Source organism: Phodopus roborovskii, unplaced genomic scaffold (genome assembly GCF_943737965.1).
Source record: "Phodopus roborovskii unplaced genomic scaffold, PHOROB, whole genome shotgun sequence".
NCBI lineage: Eukaryota > Metazoa > Chordata > Mammalia > Rodentia > Cricetidae > Phodopus > Phodopus roborovskii.
In genome coordinates, this window is record NW_026126480.1 from 40948034 (window position 1) to 40963448 (window position 15415).

At 49.3% G+C, this 15415-nt stretch overlaps 1 protein-coding gene across 4 annotated transcripts in view; it reads right to left on the reverse strand.

The window, feature by feature from the left end:
* The window catches only part of Fam53b (family with sequence similarity 53 member B), a 103047-nt gene that overhangs the window by 87391 nt on the left and 241 nt on the right, over window positions 1-15415 (reverse strand). The window contains exon 1 of one of the 4 annotated variants that reach the window (XM_051193192.1): window positions 15001-15141. The exons of 2 other annotated variants lie outside the window; for them this stretch is intronic. The gene's annotated coding sequence lies outside the window, so the exon portion shown is untranslated. Of the gene's footprint in view, window positions 1-4404; window positions 4456-15000; window positions 15142-15415 lie in introns of those variants that run through there. One more of the 4 variants, XM_051193193.1, reaches the window with a different exon arrangement.

Below are 15415 nucleotides of genomic sequence, written 5' to 3' on the forward strand. Positions count from 1 at the left end.
AAGGGACTTTCCTTTACTTCAAAACATCCTAGGACAAATGAAAACTTCTTGTACCATAACAACACAGTCAAAGGGAAAGTTGTATGGAGTTAGATTTCTAAAATGTCATCCCACAGAAAGCAACCTACATCTCTGCCCACAGGGTGTGATTTAAAAAAAAAAAAAAAAAAAAAATGTAGTTGATGAAGAATCCAGAAGAACCAAAGTGTTCTCTTTTAAATAGTGACTTGGGACGTGGAACATGACTGGGGACAAAACTGGGTGAGAAAGACAGATTCCAGCCCACAGGGTCTACAAATCTTGGGCCTAAGGCTCAAGCTTGATCTATTCCTGTGAGTCAGGCCCAGTCCCACAGAAGTACAACATACTGCTGTATGCACGGACACTCAACCAGTGGCAGCTGTGCAAGGGAAAAGCAGTAACCCTCACATAGCTGAACCAAGGTTTTTCTTCAGGCATACAAAATTTGCCCCCTTTCTCAGGGTTGGGACAGCACAGTTTTCCATGTTCTCACTGGCCACTGACTAAAGTAGGGCCCAGAGGAGTTGTGGGAGTAACCAGGTGGAGACAAACACATTGCCAAAGGTACACAGAGATGGCAGGAGGGCCTGCAGTCAAGCTTGCCTTTGCAAGGCTATCCCAGGATCTTTTCCCTTTTGGAAACATTTCCCCACATATATCCTCCAACACCCAGCGTCCTCCCCCCCCCCACTTCTACTAGGAACTTCTTCCATAAACTATTACAGGGCTCAATTAATCAGGCTTGTCCAACTTTCTCCTCTTTTCACTTCAGTCCAAGATCCAGAATTTTCCCTACATCCTATTAATACATTTTATAATGCTTCCATTTAGATATAAAAGGAGTGGCAATCATCATCCATGGGGGGAGTGGAGGTTCACATAGGCCGTATATTTCACACTACAGCCCGTTTCAGACCAGGACCAGGACGAGCCTGCAGCCAGCTTCCCCCCAACACTCAGTCCACCAGCAGGTACCAGTATGATGGATGCCTGAATATCTGGCTCCAGTGAACTGGAAACCATGCTCTTCTCATTCATCTCTACACTTAGCATGACTGCCCCGATCAGTCTGCCCAGAGATTAATATGTGAGTATACTTGGGCCAAGCAAGACCAGAACTATATGTTAGTCTTGCCTCACACTCCTCACCAGGATGCACTGGTGCTTGCCACAGACACATTTTTCAGAAGGCCCATGATATCAGCTAGCACGGGAGCCACCATTCTGAGTGAATAAAGGAGCCCTATCTGCTGCCTGTAGCAAACATGGCCACAACATCAGGTCAGGGACCCTCCCATCCCAGCTCAATAGGAGCAGTGACAGATATTAGCAGGTCCAGCTGGAGCAGCAGAAAGCATATTCTGAACACAGGAAAAGGGACCCAGCATGCAAACACACAGGGTTCCCAATATAGCTGAGCTAAAGAGGCCAAAGGGCCTGGGGAGCTCTGAGCTAAGAGGGAGGAACTGGGGTTACATTCTGAAGAGTTGTGAACTACTTATAGGATCACAGGTCAGAGGGCAGTGCTGCACATCGGCTCTGGGTTCCCTCTGCCTGGGGAGATATTTCCCAGCCTGCAGAGGAAATGAGCTCATTTCCAATTCTGTGCCTTTAGGCCAAGGAGCTCTGGTGTCCATTCTTCTAGCAGACGATCTCCTCTGCACTCTGCACTCATGGCTCTCTGAAATTTAGAGTCTCCACACAGGAGCCCTCCTACCTGACAGAATAGTCTACAGGGAGGGCAGGCCAGCATGTCTACGCTTTGTAATGTGCAGACTCACAGTGGCTGTTTTGCACTTAGAATGTGGTCAATGTTTCCAAAGAACTGCATTTCACATTCCATTTGTTTTTGTGTGTCCTGTGACCACCACCCTGAACAGCACAGTCTGGAGTACAAAACATCATATAAAAAAGGCCAGGCAGAAAACAGTTTAGGCCTCACAGAGCATCTGGTCTATAAATTGCTGCAGCAACTTGAAGACAGCCATAGAAATGGGTGTGGCTGGGATTAGAGAGATGGCTCAGTGGTTAAGAGCACTTGCTGCTTTTCCAGAAGCCCCAAGTTTGATTCCCAGCAGCCATTTCAGATGGCTCACAACTACCTCTGACTCTAGCTCCAAGGGATCCTCTGACCTCTGAGAGCACCTGTACCCACATGTACATACACACTTACATATAACTGAAAATAATTGTTTTTAAAGAAATGAGTGTGGCTGATTTCCAACATAACTTTATTTATAAAAGCAAGCAGAGGGCCAAATTCTGTCATCTGGCTGCAGTTTGCCAACTCCTGACAGAGTACGAGGTTGGGAGTTCAAGCCTCAGGATTACTGACTACCAGATGGATGACCCTGCACATCCTGCTAAACTGTAAAAAATTAATTTTTTTTTTTTTTTTTTTTTTTAATTTTTGAGACAGGGATTCTCTGTGGCTTTGGAAGCTGTCCTGGAACTAGCTCTTATAGACCAAGCTGGTCTCAAACTCACAGAAATCTGCCTGTCTCTGCCTCCAGAGTGCTGGGAAAAAGGCATGCGCCACCACAGCCCGGCAAAATCTTTACTGTCTTAAAGGTGTCAATATAGCTAGATGATAGAGTACAGGCTGGCACATGTATGAGGCCCTAGGTATGACATACATACATGCACACACAAGAAAAATAGCACTCACCTCCCAAGGTGGTTAGAGGGATTAAAAGACTGCAACACATTCAACACCTAGCTCGTCCTCCCCACTCCCTACACCCTTTAAGCACTGGAGCTCTACCAGGCCATGCTTGTGCAAGACGAACACCAAAGGGTCCCTTTGAACTAAATGAAAGCAGGACAGTCCTGAGGGACCTGACTCATGCCATCCTATGTATGTATCTATTGTTCTCTACTGTGGTTCCCCAGGCTACAGATGGGAAAAGTCCAGCCAGAGAAGTACAACTGGTACTCAAGGTCAAATGCAATTAGACTCCTAGTTCTTGGGTTCTCTGCCAGGCTCCTTTTTTCTCGAGTCACACCAATTGGTGGTGGCCCTACCAAAGCACTGGCGGACCCACTGTACCATTTGTACTATGTTGGACTTCAGTAGAGGAAATCATACAGAAACACGGAGTCAGGGATGGAGAGACACCTCAGTGTTTAAGAGCACTTGCTGTTCTTGCAGAAGATGGGGGGTCCAGTTTCCAACACTACCTGGCAGCTTGCAACCACCTGTAACTCCAATTCAAGGTCCTCTTCTGGCCTCCACAGATCCCAGGCTCGTGTACGGTATACACACATACACACAGGCAAACACTCATACACAAAAATAAAAACAAGTTTTAAAAAGGAAGGAAGGGAGGAAGGAAGGAAGGAAGGAAGGAAGGAAGGAAGGAAGGAAAAATGTGTTAAGTGTTCTAAGATGTCAAGCTGCCCTAGATACTGTTCTGGACGACCCCATGCCATCACCAATAACCACAGGAACTTCCTTCCATGGTAGCTACTACCTTCTACCATGCAGGATCACAGGTCACACGGCCTTTGGTATATTGGACAACCAGGTGAACTCAGGCTGCTGACCGCAGCACCCTATTCCTATGAGGCCTCCAAAATGGAAAACTGCTGCCCTGTCCTTGGCCAATGCTCTCTGAAACGACTTCCAGAGTCACACAAATCTCCACAGGATTAGGCCAGCTCCAACATGAACTGAGTGAACACCTGTCTCTTACTCTACTTGGGACTGAACTTTAGGTCCCACCCAGGCACAAAGGGCCAAGTGTCCTTGTTCCTCTCCTCAGTCTGTCTACCATCCTTATCAGCAACCTAAGAAAAGGTCACTAGGACCACCCTCTTCTTCAGAGCCATAAAACACAACCCGCTATGAGCCAACCCTGGCACAAGCAACAACGCCCCAAAACTAAACAAAGGCCAATCAGGGAGCAGGCACTCACCCTCACAACTGGGCTCAGCTCTCTCCTAAGCCCCAGTTCGGCACTGAAAACTAAGCCCTCTATCTCCAGGAGTCCTTGAAGCCCAGCAGTGCCCACATCACCAGGTCCCTTCCCACCTTCAATCCCCCCAGAAGCTGGACAGAAGCAGCTGTGCTTGGCTGCTCTCTCCCAAATACAGGGGGAGGACTGGGCTGGATCAGGCATGTCACCTTGGTTCAAAGCCCAGTAGGAAGCTACCAGGCCAGGAAGCTCTCCACAGGGGAAGAGAGCAGACTGCTGGCCATGCACTTATGTGGCAGAGTGAGAATCCTGCCACATAACTGTGAACTTCCCTGCAGACTTTTCTACAACACACAAGGCTATGCCCTAAATCCACACAACCTAAAAGCAAGAAAAAGTGCTTCACCAAGGCAAGTCACCCTACCACACTGAGTGGCATGGCCATCAGATCCACACAGGGTCTCACCTCCTAGTCTGGCCATGTCACCCTTTCCCTGCAGTGTACAGCTCACCTTTGAGCCAATCTAGGCTCAGCCAGGCCCAATCTGTCTTCTCCCTTTCTCTGAATATGTCGAGGCCTTTGCCAGCCTTCCTGGGAGTGAGATGAGCAGGGACGGAGGTTCCCTGCCCCATCCAACCTCAGGAGTCAGTGATGATGAGCAAACCCTATAGAGCTTGGAAGAGACACCCGAAGGGCTAAGGCAGGCTGCTGGGCTGCCACCTCCTCACAGGTTCCTTATTTTCCTTCCTTCTCCTCCTCTGGGCCAGAGTCACATGCCACAGTCAACTGGGCCTGGAATCTGGGCTGGCATCTGAGGCTGTGAGACTCGGAAGGGCCAGCCGCCAGCAGTCAGGTGACCTGGGCAGGCCATTTCCCAGTGTCTGTGTCAGCAACTCCCCCACCGTTGGAGAACATGCTTCAACAGAGCCCAGGGGGCACTGAAGCTCCCTTTCAATCACATCAACACCATGAGATGCTTTTTCCCCTTGGTGGTGGTGGGTGGGGTTGTTTTACAGTGAATCAGAATTCTTTAATTCATGCCAAGCTGAAACTCACTGTTACAGTACAGGTATGGGTGAGATGTGAGCCGCTCCTACGAGTCCCAGGTAGCCCACTGAACGCTCAGTGTGACTAAAATAAAATAGACCACGTCAGTCTAGTCATACAGGCAGTGTAGGGATAGTCTTGAGCCTGCTCCAAGGTTAAAAGGGCAGGACCTTCAGTCAGTATCACCAAGAAGTTGGCACCTAGGGGAACCTACTGGAGAAGACAGACCCAAGCCTTCAGCTTGCATTCCAAAGTTGCACAGATAATCACGTGGACAGGCCCAGCTCTAATGTAAACTGGGTCTTAGTCACCAGGTGGAGTCCAAGCACCTGCTGCTCACCACTGGCCCCTCCTGCTCCTTGCCTTTGTGGACTACAACCTTCCCAAATCACTTAGTGGCTCCCAGCCCGCCCTGTGCTGCCCACTCCCCGGACACAGGGCCTCCAAATCTGCAAGCATTAGCTTGGCATTCCCAGTTGTCAGCCCTCGGGGGTGCTCAAAGTACAGACCCTTCACATGGTACTCCAAAGCCACCCTGGCCTTGACCAGCTAAGCTTTTCCCATCTACACATTTCTCTCCCTGGTGCTCAGGGTCCCGAGTGTCTGAGAGGTGGTTTCCTGCCACTGCTGTACCTTCTGCACAGACAACTGTTGTCCGGCCTGACTAGTTCCTTGTCCCCACCTTCATCTGCCCACATTCCTGTTCATTCAAGTCAAATGCCTCCTTCTCCTACCCTTCAGCTGGATCTAAGTGACCTTCCTATGACTTTCACAGGATCGTGTGGCACTCAGTAAAAACTCTATAAACAACTGCAGTTTGACTACCACAGGCCAAGCCTCAGGGTTAAGAAGCCAGGATTTGATTTTTTTTTTTTTTTTTTTTCCATCTCTTAGCTCTTTGAGGCCTAGTAGTGTGTCTGACAGGTACTTGCCAGATCTGACAAACTCAGTCAAACCCTTGTACCATCACTATGGCAGACAGATCTGTGCTCCCCACAAAAACAGTGACAGGTTAGAAGAGGAGACACAGTAAGATAGAAGACTAAGGCTAGCCCCGAAGGGGAAGGGACTACCACAGCACAGAACTTTAGCCCCTCCCAGAATCCCATAAAGAAGTTTTCATCTCCCAAGGGATGTCCCCCAAAACTGCTGAAAGTAAAGCAGGAAATTTCAGAAGTCTACTTGGGTGGATATGGTGCTATACACCTACAATTCTAGGACCTGTCCTGGGAGCTGAGACAGGAGAACCATTAAGCCAGCCTCAGCGACATAGTAAGTTTGCAACCAGCCCAGGGAAACTATTTCACAAAACAAATAAATGGGGAAAAACAAAACAAAACATGTCTACTCCGTCCTCTCCATCCTCTCCATCCTCTCTACAGGAAGTTGAGTATACTCCTAAGACACAGGGATCAGAAGTGCAAGAAATAGGCAGACCAGGGCCAGTGATGTGGTCCAGCCTGAGCTCCATGCCCAGAACACACAGAAAGATGAAAGAGAACCAATTCCATGAAGTTGTCCTCTGACTTCCACATACAGAGAGAGAGAGAGAGACAGAGAGAGAGAGAGAGGGAGGGAGGGAGGGGGAGAAGGAAGGAGAGAGGGAGAGAGGAGGAGGGGGAGGGAGGGAAGAAAGAAGGGAGAGAGAGAGAGAGAGAGAGACAGAGAGAGACAGAGAGAGAGAGAGAAGGCAAATTAAAACCATGAACAGGGGCTGGAGAGATGGCTCAGAGAGGTTGAGCTCTGGCTGCTCTTCCAGAGGACCTGAATTCAATTCCTAGCACCTACATGGCAGCTCATAACTGCCTCTAACTCCAGTTTCAGGGAATCTGACACTTCACACTAACACACACACAGGCAAACCACAAGCGCACATGAAATAAAAAAATATATATACATACATACATAAACAGTTCCTGAGGAACAATATCCTAAGTAGAGCTCTAGCCTTCGTGCTTATGCACAGACACATATGTGGACCCACACACGCACACATGTGGACGTACACAAGGAATGGGCACTCTGTATCAACAGAGGCGTTTCAAGGATATGGTCTCTGCCCTGTGCCACTAGGTGGAGGGCTCATGAGCTTAGATGAGCTCTTGCTCCTTGAAGAGACTGCGGTCATGCTCAGGTGGTGGTGGGGTTCTAGAGGAAGAGGGGAGAATGCTCCAACTGAACCACACAACCTGCAGGAAGAGGGTGCTGACTAGTGGTCGGAGACTGTGCCCCCACCAAAGAGAAGGAGCACCTATCAACACCATCAACTCCACACTCCAACACCAAATCTGACCAGTGATAAATGGGCCCATCACCCTCTGTCCAGAGGGGCACGCAGTCAAGGTTTCCAGAGAATCCACTCACAGGGTCAGGCAGAGAGACGCTAAGACCCTGAGGCCACATCATCATCCATACACACATTTAATTTTCTATGAACCCAGAGAAATCACTTTTGGTAAACAAAGATTTAGTTTCTTAAAGAGAGCACTTAAAAGATTTCACTCCGTTTAACTCTTGTTTAAAACACGACAAACCAAATAATAATGCATAATTTCAACTCATCTTCCTGAAAAGGCCGTAAGCCCTAAGGACAGAACGTATCGGGTCAAACTGAAGGCCGGTCTAGAAGAGCTCAGCTCAAGGCCTCCCTGCTCTGCCCCGTATTCTCTACCAGATGAGCCAGAGTCCTCTGACTGTCCTACCAATGACACAACTGCCACTAATGGCCATTAGGCTCTACATGTACCCACCCTACAGGGTGAAGGTTATCATATTCCAGATGAGGGAAGCCGAGGAGGCAGAGTGTCCTGCTCTGGGGCACAGTCAGCCCACAGCAGTCCTTGGACCTCGACTTGGCGCCTACCCCAGAGATGAACGCTGTCTTTGCCTGAAATGATATGGGAATGATTTCACCTACAGTTTGCTCCAAGTTCCCCAGCTCTTCTCACTCCCATAAGAAGGCCCTAGTACACTGTACACTGCCCTGGATCATAACAGGACCAGTCATCTCCTATTTTACATCCCTTCGTGTGGAAACAACTGCCCCCCAACCTCCATTTGTCAGGAGTTTCACAGACAGACTCAATTTATCCTCCTAAAAACACTGGAGCCAAGCAAGCATGTTGTGGAGTCTTGAGGCCCAGAGGCAATAGCAGACAAATTAGGCCCAGCTAGGAGGCAGGCAGTACAGTACAGTGCCCAGTACCTTACACCTGGGAAAGTCACATGGCTGCTAGAGGGACTTCATGGAGGCAGTTGCCGGGGGCCCAGTCCCTAGAATGTTGCCAGAGGGACTACCCTGAGTTCTGTACACTGCTTAAAGACACAGAACATAGACATACAACCCATCTGCTGGCCCTAAGAGATAGACTTCCTCTCTCACCCAGAGGATGGCTGGCAGCAAGGGGCATTAGTGTCCCCCTCTAAACATGCATAAAGACTGTTTCCACTCAGCCCATGGAACCTCCCTCCAATCCTAGGCCTTTGGCCACTGTGAATGCCAGAACAAGCAAGGCCTCTTCCAGCTGGGATCTGTCTGGCAGGGCACTTTGTGCTTCAGCCTGGGAGGGAAGGTGGCCTCCACAGGACAAGGTGAATGGAGCAGACAGCAGCGACCTACCACATGGCCACCCAATGCCCCTCCCAGCAGGAAGGCACATAGCTTACAGCAGAAAACCTGTTTCCCTTGCACTGAGGCAGAAGGGACAGCATGGTAGAAGTATAGGGATGAGATCAAATCCCAACCACCTTCTCAAGAAGGCAAGAGATTCCTCTAAATAACAACACAGGGCCAGTACGCTGAGCAGCAAGTACTAATGAAGTAAGGTGGACACTCACTCAGCCAGGCCCGGTCAATGTCTGTAGGATGAAAAGTGGAAAAACCTGTCCTGGAGAATTTCCCTCCGCCTGTCCTGTACTAGGCCCAAACTACCCTATTCATTGCCATGCAGACCTGGGGCCAAGAGGCCAACACCTTTTCCCTGGAGCCCATCTTCCCCAAATCCAGACCCATTAGAGTCAGGGAACACTAGAGTACTGATTGAGCACATGGAACCATCTACCTTTCAGCTATGCTAACGGTGCACCAGCAGAGAAGCAGACTGTGGCAGGCACTGTCACCCAAGAGCAAACAAGCATGCGCTGACTGGGTGAGGACCACTGAAAGGAGGTGATTTGGTCAGCCTGCTGACCCATGCGAAAGCAGATGGCCTGAGGCAGGCTGGGATGAGATCACAGCGCTAGGGTGACAATTCCAGAGATACTGGCTTATTCCTCTCAGGACTGGCATGTGATCACGGGAGTCACCTTACCTCTGAGCACCGGATCGTTCTTCCAAAAGTCTGAACTGGGAGGTGAGAGGCTGGCTAAGGCCACTAGCCAAGTCTACAAATGGTAATTCTAAGGATGGTAGTGGGCAGACAGTTCTGAGCTGTGAGCCACAACCAGGTCTGACCCTCATTTTCATGGGAAGATTAGCAAGATGTGCCCTGGACCTAAACTGCATCTTGCCCCCCCTGAACTCAAGGGGAGGATCATGTGCTACACCTCCAGAAAGTGCAGCGAAAGCCTGCTTGAGAACCAGCCTGAAACCACAGTCTGGGCAGCTTCTTGCCCTCCCCAGCTCTGAGGAAGGTACTTCAGAGATCTCAGGAGCCCTATGCAGGGCCTGGGTGCCCACAACAGAAACAGGAACTACCTGGGTGACATCCACATCGGGCACCTCACCCAAAGGTGGGTACCTTTCAGATCCTTCTTCACAGGGACAAGGCAGCAGTGGAAAATTCCCAAGGCTTTGGTCTATTCCTGCACAAGAAGGCCCTTAATCCCCAGCTAAGGAGACCAAAGTATGGTGGGGTCTGTCCCAGTCCTTGGTCTTGAATGACCAACAGAATCAACTCAGGAACATTAGCAATACTGGCGCTTTGAGTCCTTATCCCTCCACCTCCCCCCCCAGCCTTAGCCACACAGAAGTAATGACATAATCAGAGCTCAGCCCAGGCAACTGGATTTTTTGAAACCTTTATAGTAAGTAACTCACAGTCATGCATAAGCACTACTGCTATGCCACCTAGAAACTCAACACACAGGGAGCTAGCCCTCCCCCACAAACTCTTTAGAGAAAGGTCAGAGACCTAGGCAAGCAGGCAGGCCTTGCTGAAGGCCACGCCCCCACAGCACATCCACAAGGAGACTAGCCAGCAGAGAACCATCTGTCTGGGAATGAGGGGGTCTCTGCCCAGCCCTGGCAGGGGCAGACCCAGTTCCCCTGTGCTAGAAGATATGAAATTGTGTTCTCTGATTACTCCAGACATGTAAACAAAATATGATGCTGTACAAACCTGGGGTGGCAAGTACCATAACATAATGTACTTTGAGACATCCGAATTACAAATGCAAAAAATAAAAAGCTAGATTAAAACACACACTCATGCATGCCTTTGGAAGCCCTTTTAACAATCTCTTGAGTAGAAAAAATGGAATCTGAATAAATGGTGAGGCTGAAGCTGCCAAATTTACTTCCTGTTTCCCCCAGAAGGTCACTGGGAATAATTACATTTTCTTGTGAATCTGTCTTTTGTAAAGTTCAAGCAAAACATCTTAGTCTTCCCAGCTAAGGCCCTGCCTTTGGGCCTGCAGAAGATACAACTCAGAGTTCAATTAAAGAAAGAAAGAAAAAAAAAAAAAAAAGCGTGGGGGAGGCCATAGGAAAGGGAAAAGCAGGGGGGGGGCAATTAAAATTTGTAAGTTTCGCTGCAGTGTTAACAAGACTAAACAAAATTTGTGCTTTGAGATAAAACAGAACGTAGTGCCTCCAAGTTCTCTAGCTTGTATCACTCAGACTGATAGCATGGTGCAGGGAAAAGCAGGCTTTGTGGCCAGCCAGACTCAGCGGGTGCTACTGCCTTCTCTGTCTTCTAGCTGTGTGGCCTTGGACCAGGTACCTGGCCTCTCAGAGCCTCAGTTTCTTCAGTGCAAGTGTAGACCAGGCTCAGGGAGTGCCTTCCATAACCCAAGGGTGTTGCAGGAGTCTTACACCAACCCGCAGCTCCTTCGGGTTACAGCCTTGGGGACAGCATTATATCAGTGCTGGGAGAGAATCTGCTTCTTTGTACAATGGGAGAAGGGAAAGCAAGCAGAAGAGTCACACATTGGCCTGCCACCCCATCTTGGGGTCAAATGGGCTGTTTACCAACAAGATTTGCTGTCACCCTCCTGAGAGTGAGTGATACAGTGGAAAAAGGCCCTCTGGAGACTCACAAATGCCTCAGAGGTGCTCCTGTTTCCATGATGTCCCAGCAAGGTCTGGCCACACTGCTCCCATCCCCCATGCAAAAGGCAGCTTCCCCTACAGCCCCCACAGCAGGAGAGAGAAACCGGTTAAAAGAGTGGGGGTGCCTGTCACACTTCTCTGTAACCCCTGACGTGATGTGAAAGTCTACAAGGTAGACCCTTTGAAATGCAAAATCTTCCAGAGTCCTTCAAATGTGGTTTTATTTTCTCGGGTTCCTAAGGCGGCTTTCAGACCCACCCATCAGCATTTTCCCTCTCAATCAATTGGCATTTAACAACTAACATGGGGGTGGGGGGTGGGGATCAAGGACATCTCTATTTTTTTTTTCCCAGAAAAGCTCAAGTGTCACCATTCGTTTGGGGGTGGGGGGGGACATCTTTGTCCTTAGCTCCAACCTCCCAGCACCCGCTCCAAACATGCTCCCATTTTTATCAGCAAGGCATTAGTTTCTGCTCAGAACCTCAGAACATTTTCATAGAAAAGAATACAAGTTCCCTATGACCCAGGTTCCTTAAGATTAAGACAGACACCATCAAAACCACAACCCCAAACATACAAAGGCCGAACCTTCAGCCAAAACCATGTGCACTAGAGGTCTGCGTTAAGTCAAAGAGTTACCTGAAAACAGTGTTGTTTGGCAGAGAAAATTACTTCACCATATGAAGAATCCGAGGGAATAGAAACTGCTTTTGAATATAGACTTTTCAGTGGCTTGGTCATTAATCATGTTAACGTAAACTGCACTAAAACAAAAAATTTTCTAACCAAGTCTCAGGGCACATCAGCATATCTAAGCCCCTGGGTTTGTTTCCAAAGTTCACATCCCAGCAAGCAATGAAGCTACTGTTAATGGGGTCAGCTATTACTAAGCAGTATCCCCCAACCCTGGAGGATAATAAAGATGACTGGGGTGTATTGAAAGCAAACAAACAAAAACCTTTATGAAGTTAGGCAGGAAACAAACAAATTAATCAGAGAAGTAGAGAGAGCACATGAGTTTTGGGAAAATGTATTGATTGAACAAGTGTGAACACAAACTCCTCTGGGACAATGTTTTAAGAAATGAGAGAAGTCAGCATTTCTGGCACCCAAGTCCCCAGGCAGACTCTGTTTCGCATCGTGAAGGGCAGGGCAAGGCAGGGCAGCAGCTGGACAAGGAGAGGAGGAATGGAGCCCAGCAGGGCTAAGCAGCCCTGAGCCCAGCCAGGCCCAGCCATGTGCTTCGTGTTGGCAACAAACCGGTTCTTTCGAGAGAGGAGGAGTCTACAAAAAGGACAGCTACAGCAAAGCAAAAGCAGAAAGGCAAAAACCTCAAGAAAGCCCTAAGAGTTAAAACAAAAGCAAACCACCTTTGGGGTTTGCAGAACTACTTAATCTATTAACACACACACCCCTTGTTACTGAATCAATTAAACTGAGTTTGTCCACATCTGGTTTCCATCTAAAACCAAAACTTGTACTATCAGCATATTACATAAGAAATTATGCCTGCAGGTTTCTTTTATTACACATCAGAGAGGTGTGCACGGTGGTGGTGGTAATGATGAGGGTTGTGCTGACCTGAGTATTTCTCTCTCTCTCTCTCTCTCTCTCTCTCTCTCTCTCTCTCTCTCTCTCTCTCTCTCTCTCTCTCTCTCGGGCACAAACAAGTTTTTCATACTGTGCATGATTAAACCCTAGAAAACCTCTCACCTGAAAGACATATCAACTGAGTCTGTGGACCCAGCCCTCAGTCCTCTGTGCCAGCTGAAGAGGAGTGGGTGAGAAGGGTGTGCATCTTAAAGAGCTCTGCAGGCACCAGATTGCTGCACAGTGCCCCCTGCTGACAGGATTTAAACATAGCTCCACCACTACCACCACCCCCAGAAGGGGAGGAGAGCTAGCTGGGCAGGACAGCCTTGGCGAAGCTCTCACGGGTCAGACACTAGCTCAAGGGTTAAAGCAAACCAGCTTCTACAGAACTAACGAATGGGGATGCTAAGGGATACTGAAGCAATTAATAGGATGGGGGGGCAGATTAGGAGAGATAGGAGGAGACAGAGAAAGAGAGAGACCAGGAAATACCAGGGCTTCCTGTAAATTCAGTTGCATGACTTCTCTGTGAAGATCTTGAAGTATCTATCTCCTGCTCTTTCCACAACAAACTTGCTATGCTGAAATTAAGGGGAGAAACTGATGAGAATAATCACCAATCAAAACTACCCACCTATCCTGCCTTGAACAACCTTAAAGTCCACTTGTGCAGCAATCACACAGCCAGCTTTTCCATAATGCTAACCCTTGCTTTGATGTTAAAATGAACATACAACAAGCTCATCTTCTAAGGGGGAAAATACCAAGCCCTTGAGCAGAGCAACTCTGAACTGGTCTTAAGAGCATCATGCTCCCTGTTCAGACATTTGGGAGAAAACCATAGGCATTCCCCAAGCCTCTTAGGATTTCTTGCCTACCACAGCAACCAGAACCTGGATCAGCACACCACTGGGTCTACAACTACAGTTACTGAACTTATGACTCAAACCTTCTTTAACTAAAAATGGCCTATCAAGTTAGCTATTTTCTACTAATCTAGTGCACAGCCAAGGGCAGGTGGTGGTGAGGAAATATCTCCAGACCTTCAACTCACTGTCAAAACTGTAACTGAGATAAATCCCTGCTAAGTGAACAAATTAAAATGAAACCAAAACCTGGCCCAGTCAGGAGCAGTGAGTTTCGCAGCCTCCACTCTTTCCCAAGACCTAAGCAAATCGCATCTTTTTAAACTGGAGTCCAGGATTCAGCAAGGAGGGATCCCCCTTCCAGGCTTGGAGACTGCTGGGAACACATATGCTAGCATGTCATTTGGAGGTCTGCTAATAAACTGAAGGAGCACAAGACGTTAGCCTGGCTTCCGGAGCCAATAAACAATGCCATTCCAACTCTGAAGCAGTCAACAGAAAACAGTCCCTTTTCTCCACCGTCCAACAATTCAACAAACATTTGTTCCTGTTGAACAACCTTCAGCCCGGCTCCATCTGCACCAACTCCTGGGAGACAAGCACCACGGCGGCGGCGGCGGCGGCGGCACAAATGCCCTGCCCAGGGGCCAGGACCGGAATGCAACCCACTGCGGGGGCCACTTTCCCAACACCACGGAGTCCGGATTCTACCGTATGGAATACTCAAGAGTGTGGCCTATAGGAGGCAGAATCCCATTCACCAAATGCTGCAAAGAGGTTTTCTTTGTTCGCCATGGTACTAAGTACAGTACGTGTTAATGAACCCTGCGGTCAGAAGGAGCACGCCTGGCATCATAGAGCGTCCGAAGGCGAGGGTCCAGAGCAAACCTGACCACGCAATTCTAGGGTCCTATCCCGCACCCCAAGCATTGTTTCCGTAGTCCAAAGGGTGGAAGAGGGGCTGGGAGGGGGGTGGGGGGGATTGTCCGAGAAGACACTTGGGGCAACTCAAACCGCAGACCCTCTTCTGATTCTGGGTTCCCAAGCACTTTTCGTCCCGGTTCCACCAAGAGAACCCCCTAGTAGAGAACCTGACTTTCACCAGCTCACAAATCAAGGACTGGCAAAAAATATAACTAGACTAGTATCCTGTGACGGATGGCCCTCTTCGCCATGTGCAAAAACCACGCCAGCACAGGCGAACCCCACCACCACCACCACTCCGCAAGCCCTGGCTGCAGCCACGCTGCCGGCTTCCCCTCCCGAAGCAAAGCGCCCTCTCACCCCCTTCGCCAGTTCTCGGGCCAGTCCAGCAGCCCTGAAGTCGTCCCTGCGCACCCGCATCCCGGGGGTGGCTGGTGTAAACTTCCGCGAACAAAAGAGTTGTCTGCAAACGATGCAGAACTTCGGGGCTCAGCGCCTTCGCTACTGCCACAAGCCGGGGCTCAAGTTGAGCCTCAGAAGAGGCTGCCCAGGACGCAGCCGTCTCCGCGGTCGGCTGCCCGGCCCGAGGAGCACAGACTTTTCTGCAGCGCCAGGTTTGTTCTTCCCCCGCCTGTGCGCTGACAAGTCTCACGCCTGCACCAGGGCGAGTGAGACTGGGCGCCGGCAGAACCCACCCGATCCGCCGCCCAACAAGGAAAAAGGGGGGAAGAAAGCCAGCAGCATTGGGGAAGAAAAGAGCGAGCGCAGTGCACGC